At 37.4% G+C, this 7,469-nt stretch overlaps 1 pseudogene; it reads left to right on the plus strand.

Annotated features, from left to right (window-relative positions):
* The first annotated feature begins 3,210 nt into the window (after nucleotides 1–3,210).
* LOC102954732 lies at nucleotides 3,211–4,807 on the plus strand (annotated as a pseudogene).
* The last annotated feature ends 2,662 nt before the right edge of the window (nucleotides 4,808–7,469 follow it).

The raw sequence follows: 7,469 nt of genomic DNA on the forward strand, positions 1-7,469 counted from the left end.
CCTTTACTCTGTTGATTGTGTCCTTCAACGCACAAAAGTTTTTAATTTTCATGAGCTTCAATTTGTCTATGTTCTCTTTTATCACCTGTGCCTTTGGTGCCTTATCCAAGAAATCATTGAAAAATCTAATGTTGTGAAGTTTTTTCCTTGTGTTTTTTTTTTCTAATACTTGTATAGTACTAGCCCTTACATTTATGTCTTTGATTCATTTTGAGTTAATTTTTACATATGGTATTAGGTAAGTGTCCAAGCTCATTCTAAAATGAATAATTTTTTAAAAGGTCAAGAAAACTCCTTCCTGAAATATAGCTTTGCTGTTGGCAATCCAAAACACTGAATAATCTATTTTTACAGGGGTGGAAATCTCTTGAGTATATGAGTATACATGTGAAGTCATGTAAATGGAATGACTATTGACCTTATAACAAAAACCAAATCTAGAATCCCAGCTGTGATACTTTGTAGCTATGAGACATAGGTCAAATTCATAGTCTTTCTGAGCCTCAGATTCTTTATCTATGAAATATGAGAAATGATTTGGCAGAGAGCAAAAATCTATAGCTTTGTCAGCTAAAAGTGGTGAACTTTGTAGAAAACAAACTGGATTCCCCACGTGTTGTTGGTGACACTGTACTATGATACAGCCATTTTAGAAATTTTTGAGTTTCTTAAAATGTTAAATATAAACCTACCATAAGATCTAGCTGTCATCCTACTCTTAGGTATTTATCTAAGAGAAATGAAAACATATGTCCACAAAAAGACTTCTACATGAATGTCTGTAACATATTATTCATAATAGCCAAAAACCGTAAATATCCCAAATCCCTAACAATAATAGAGAGGACAGACACAACATTCATTATCACTATAATAGAATAATACTCAGCAGTAAAAGGGGAACAAACTACTGATACACATATCAACATGATGAGACTCAAAAAACATTATGTTAAGTAAAGAAACTAGACACCAAAGATTTCATCTCATTTATATGAAAACTTTAAAGCTTATTTATTTATTTTGAGGGAGAGAGGGAGAGGGAGGGAGAGAGGGAGAGGGAGGGAGAAAGGGAGAGGGAGGGAGAGAGGGAGAGGGAGGGAGGGAGGGAGAGGGAGGGAGGGAGGGAGAGGGAGGGAGGGAGGGAGAGGGAGGGAGGGAGCGAGCATGAGTGGGGGAGGGGCAGAGAGAGGGAGAAAGAGAATCCCAAGCAGGGTTTGTGCTGTCAGCCCAGAGCCCCATGTGGGGCTCGATCTCACAAACCATGTGATCATGACCTGAGCCAAAACCAAGAGTCAGACACGTAACTGACTGAGCCACCCAGGTGCCCCATTTACATGAAAATTTTAGAAAATTGGGGCACCTGACTGGCTCAGTCAGTAGAGCATGCGACGCTTAATCTCAGGGTTGTAAATTCAAGCCCCACATTGGGTGTAGAGATTATTTAAAAATAAAACCTTTAAAACAAATTTACAAAATGCAAAACTGTAGAGACAGAAAGATTAGTGGTTATGTAGGGCTGAAGGTGAGAGAAGGAAATGACTACAAACAGACACAACAGAACTTTTTAGGATGATGAATTGTAGTAATTGTTGTACAGCTATATAAATTTACTAAGAATCAATAAAACTGTACATTTAGCAATAGGTGAATTATATGGTATTTAAGTTGCACTCAATAAGGCTGTAGTGGAAAAGGTTATGCCTTAGTTCACAGCAGTACTACTGTAATAGACAAAAACCAGAAACAACATAAATGCCCGTCAACAATAGAATGGATAAGTTGGATATATTCATATGATGGAATACTATAAAGCAATGAGAATTAACTACAGCTTCATGTACCTTGGATAAATCTCACAAACACAATGTTGAGTAAAAGACACATAATAGTACACAATGTATAATTCCATTTACGTGATGTTTAAAAACAGACAAAAAAATATTTGAAATATGTAGAAATCAAGATAGTAGTGGGGTGCCTGGGTGGCTCAGTCAGTTAAGCATCTGACTCCTGATCTTGGTCTTGATCTCAGGGTCATGGGTTCAAGCCCCATGTTGAGCTCAAAGCTGGGTGTGAAGCCTACTTAAATAAATAAATAAATAAGTAAATAAAAAGACAAACAAATCAAGATAGTGGTTATTCTTTGGGTGAACAGAGGTAGTGAGGTGTTAATAATGTTTCTTTTTTTAATTTTAATTTTATTATTTTCAGTTTTACTAAGGTATCATTGACAAATAATATTGTTTCTTGAGATGTGTGCTCATTATATAGGGGTATTCACTTTTTGAAAGTTTATCATGCTATACACTTATGGTTTGTGCACTGTTTTATATGTTATGCTTCAATAAAAAGTTTACTTTAAAAGTGCACTAATTTTTAAAAACAGTCCACTGGTGATCTCTGAGAAGCGTGTGTGCGGGTACACCTCTGTGTGTCTGTATATCTGTGTGTGTGTGTGTGTGTGTGTGTGTGTGGATGATGAGACGAGCTGGCCAGGCAAAGATCCGAGGAAGTGTTCCAGGATAAGGAAACAAGCAGTCCACAGGCCCTACGGGGATAAGCCTGGCGTGTTCAGAGAATGGAAAGAAGGCTGTGTGTGTGGCTGGCATAAAGTGAATGAGATGAATGTGAGATCATTCCTTTATTCATTCATCAAATACGTAAGAGTTGTGCCAGAGGCTGAGAAGTCTGAGGAGAGCCAATTGTTTGCAAAGTGTGGCAGAGAAAGGAAGAAGAGGGGAAAAGCCAAGGTAGAAGAAAGTCCTGAGGGTTCCTTTCAAATTACACATGCAGACACATACACACAAATACACACAAAGTAGAAGAAAGGAAAAACTGAAGACAAGGGCAACAGATCACAGAAACAAGGTCCTGGAGAAAACAGTAGAGGACAGAATAATGGGAATAGGTGAGAGGGCTCACTCTGGGAAGGATATAGGAAAGCTAAAAGTAAAACAGTCATAAAGACAAACATTTTGAAATAGAGAGAAGCAAAATTAACACATTCTCCCATCTCTCCATTGAAATTTGAGGAATGGCCACATACGGGAATACATTAGGGCTTAGAGAGTTATTTATAAAAAAGAGATTTTAAAAGTTATTTTTTTCCCCCTCAAAATATAATTTAATAAAGAAACTGAGTCCTCTGATGCGCTCCTAACACTGTTCTCTGTTCTCTGCCAAGCTGAGCTGTCTGGAGCCTTCACCATGGGGCAGCCTGGGAAATTCCAAAGTGTGAGGTACCAGGCCTCTAGTATGCTCCCCCGAGCTGTCCCAGGGCCCTCACACCATAGACAGAGAGCTCCACATAAGGCATACTGCCCACAGAGCAAGCTGCTAGCCAGTAGGTGACAGGGTCTTTAAAATTCACAGAGAAAATGTGCAAAGTAGGTTGTCCTCTACGTGTCCACCATCAGTTATGATACAGAAATAGAACATAAACATGTCAAGGAAGATGAGTACAAATACTTTGAGGAGCTATTATACTCTAGACGGTTTCATGCTGTACCTTTACCATTTATTGGATATTGTGGGACTGAGATAATACCATTTTTGCATTATGCTGAGATGATCAATGACATTTTGAAAACTGAGAAGAGTTATGCTTCATTGTCCAGTTGTCCGGGACTGTCTACAATTTCATGGCGTTAAAAGACAGTAGTACATTGATATTATGAATCAATATGGATCACTACATTTTTTCTTTTTGAAATTTGGGGGAAAGGTCACATCCTCTACCAATAAAGCCAGTAGAAAATCCCATAGAGATATGGTAGGTAATATAAACTGGTCAGATCACAAAAATGACATAAAGATATGAATTTTGCCTGAGGAATATACTACCGTGAAGATCGCTGATTCAGGTCCCCAACTCTCTGGATCAGTAGATTATAACGTGGTACATAGTTTATATAACAAAGGATTTATTTCTTTGAATAAATAAATCTCTGATGACAATTTCATTCTCTTGAAGGTTTTATAATGAACTGAATGCCAGATGACTAGGTGATTACTTTGAAACTATGCATTATCTTTCAATAGATAAGCATACTAATGTTGCTGAGCTTGCAAATGTCCTTGAGGGAGACTTATCATTGGTTAAGAATGATGTTTCCATGTATTGCTGATTGGGCTTTGCACATAAGAGACAAGTAATAAATCTGGATCAACTTCATTCATCATGGTGGAATGTACCCTGTGTAAACAAATTTAAAAGTAGTTTATATCTACAAAAGATACTCCTATCATGGCATGGTGAAGAAGGCAGGAGTCCTGAACAAGAAGCTGTGTCAGCTCTGATATCCATACTACATCCAGCTGACACTGCCAGGATAAGCAGTTTGGGTCTGTCTGCAGGATACACAAAGATATTGTTTTCCTATCTGACTCAACTCTTGCCTTTTTAACGATGAGAAATCTTTCACCTAAAGTTGGCAAACTCTCACATGAGTCTCTGGACAGCTTCCTTAACAGAATTAGAAAAGATTCAAAACACTTAGGAAGGAGAAGTGCAGACTGCAGAAATATTTTGATCAGGCACTTAAAGAAACAAAATACTGTCTCTGCATCACAGTAACAACCCAATTATGGTTTTCTTCTGAATCTCTTACATTGTAAAAGCCTTCCTGATTTGAATTCTACAACTTGAAGCAGAGTTCTACACAAAAATTATAAATTGCTTGTTTCCACAGCTTCTCTAATAGATTAACCCATTGGCAATAGTATTGCTTGGCATTTTATTGTTGCTGTTTTTTAATGTTTATTTATTTTTGAGAGAGAGAGAGTGAGCAGGGGAGGGGCAGAGAGAGAGGGAGACAAAAGATCTGAAGCAGGCTCCATGCTGACAACAGAGAGCCCCATGCAGGACTTGGAACTCACAAATCCATGAACCATGAGATCATGACCTGACCCAAAGTCAGACGCTTAACTGACTTGCGCCATCCAGGTGCCCCCTGCTCAGCATTATTTAGATCCATTATCTAGAAGTCACCACCCAGAAGTCAGATACCCATTTTCTTTTACTGTCCAAAAGCATAAGACTTCAAAAACTATCATAGAGATTTCATGGTTATTATTTTTTTAAGTTTATTTGTTTATTTTGAGAGAAGGAGAGAGAGGGAGCATGCGCGAGCAAGTTGGGGAGGGGCAGAGAGAAGGGAGAGACAGAGAATCTCAAGCAGGATCCACACTGTCAGTGTGGGGTCGACGTGGAACTCTAACTCACAAAACCGTGAGATCATAACTTGAGCCAAAACCAAGAGTCAGACACTTAACTGACTGAGCCACCCAGACACCCCATATTTCATGGTTATTATTAAACATTAATAATGCCTTGGGGTCCTAATCCTGAAATAATTCCTACTTTAGATATGCTCATAATATTGAACAACGGGATGGAAGAAATCTTTCCCACTTGATGAAACAACTACAAGGAGAGTCATGAGTCATGTTAATATGATTGTCCATAAAGCACTGCAAATGCTAAGGGACAAAATGGGTTTGCAGGGATTTTTGTGGTTATGTTACCATGTTGTATGCTTCTAAACAATTTACAAACGGAAGACTTGGTGATGTTTCTGAGAAGAAAGGAGAACCTGATTTCACTTCCGGCTCAGAGCAAATGAAAGTAGAGAATGATTTGAAATGGTCACTGAGGAAGCAACTACAGATTGAACAACAAAACAGAACTCTGATGTTGCCACAACAGAAGCCCACTGGTTTCTTCTTGATCTGTGCTTTGAAATTCCTGTTTAGCTCTGAATTAATGAGAAAGTTTATAGGAAAACTGCTACACACAAACTTTGCAGAAAAGAAAGCTGTCAAAAAAAACAAACCAAAAAAACCCCTTCATTCTGGTACAAAACTATGTCTACATGTCCTTAACTTTTCATTCATTCTAGGAAGGAGTTTTAACACTGGATATTCACACTGAAGCCACTTTTTCAAGTTTGCTTTACCGTCTTAGGTTGGTATGGAAGTCTCATTTCTTGCAAATAATGCAATATTTAGAGACAGCATCTTATCAGAATGGAATAGACAGTCACCTTCCTCAATTCATTTGCAATAATTTTATAACGACAACATTTGTTATTCACACTTGGTGTCTTCTATCTTTCTTAAGGTGTGCTTTATAGTGCCAGTCACTAAAAAGCATCCTGCTGGTGAGGTATAACTTATACTTAAATGATGTTCAAAGTGCTTTGTGCTGTAGTTTGGGAAACATTTAATAGTGTTTGGAATCCTGTTCATTATAGCACATCCTAATGCAACAAAGAGCTACTTCGAAAAAAATTTTTTTGACCCCTAAGTTCTTTTTTTTTTAACAAAGAGCTTTTTAGCAATCAGCACTGTATTTTTTCATCTTGAATCAATCTGCATTTCATTTTATAAATCTAACGATAAACTTCATAGGCTTTATGATGACTGTCGACATTTATAAGCAGTCACTATGAATACTGTAATGGTGATTTTATGTGTCAGTTTATCAAACATAAATCTGGTTTAATTTTATATGTAACAAAACACATAACAAAACCTATGCTTTTGGGGATAATGGGAAGAGATTTATCTCTTCCTATGAAAAGACTTCTTGGTATTTAGAGTAGAAAGAGTATAAAACAATAAATATCCGTACTGAGAAATTTGATGAGGCATTAAGAATTCCTGTGGATATCTATAAATTATGTGTATCAATTGAACCTTGTGGAAGGTATACAAATCAGCAAGTTATGTATAATTTAGCCGTTTCATAAGGTCTTAACTCAGACAATAAAGATTCACTGACATCTCATGAGAAGTTTTGGAAAACATTTTTTTTAACCCATTTAGAATTCATTCAAAGTGCATCAAGCAGCGCTTTAAAGGGTGTTAACTTGGTCCAATTTGCATTTTATTTGTTTTGGTTTTTTCCTTTTTTCTTTTTTTTTGTATCAGCATTATTGAAATATAATTAACATACCATACAATTCACTCATTTAAAGGGAAAGCCAACAGTTTTTTGGTATATTCAGAGTTGTGCAACCATCACCACAACCAATTTTAGAACATTTTCATCATCCCAAAACAACCACCCTCTCCTTACCCTTTACCTGTCATGCCCCAATGCCCTCTATCCCTCCTAGCTCTACTTTCTGCCTCTATAGAGTCGTCTATTCTGACATTTCATACAAGTGGAAGCATACAATATGTGGTCTTTTGTGACAGGCTTGACTTAGCAAAATGTTTTCAAGGTTCATCCTTGTTGTAGCATGTATCAGTACTTCATTCCTTTTTATTGCTGACTAAACATGCATCTTTTAACTCTTAACAGTGTTTTTCTAATTCAACATTTAAAATACAGGGTTTGCTGGGGGACCTGAGTGGCTCAGTTGGTTAAGCAACCAGCTCTTGGTTTCTGCTCAGGTCATGATCTCACAGTTTGCGGAACTGAGCTCTGAGTTGGACTCCACGCTGACAGCATGGACCCT

This window comes from Panthera tigris, chromosome D1 (genome assembly GCF_018350195.1).
Source record: "Panthera tigris isolate Pti1 chromosome D1, P.tigris_Pti1_mat1.1, whole genome shotgun sequence".
NCBI lineage: Eukaryota > Metazoa > Chordata > Mammalia > Carnivora > Felidae > Panthera > Panthera tigris.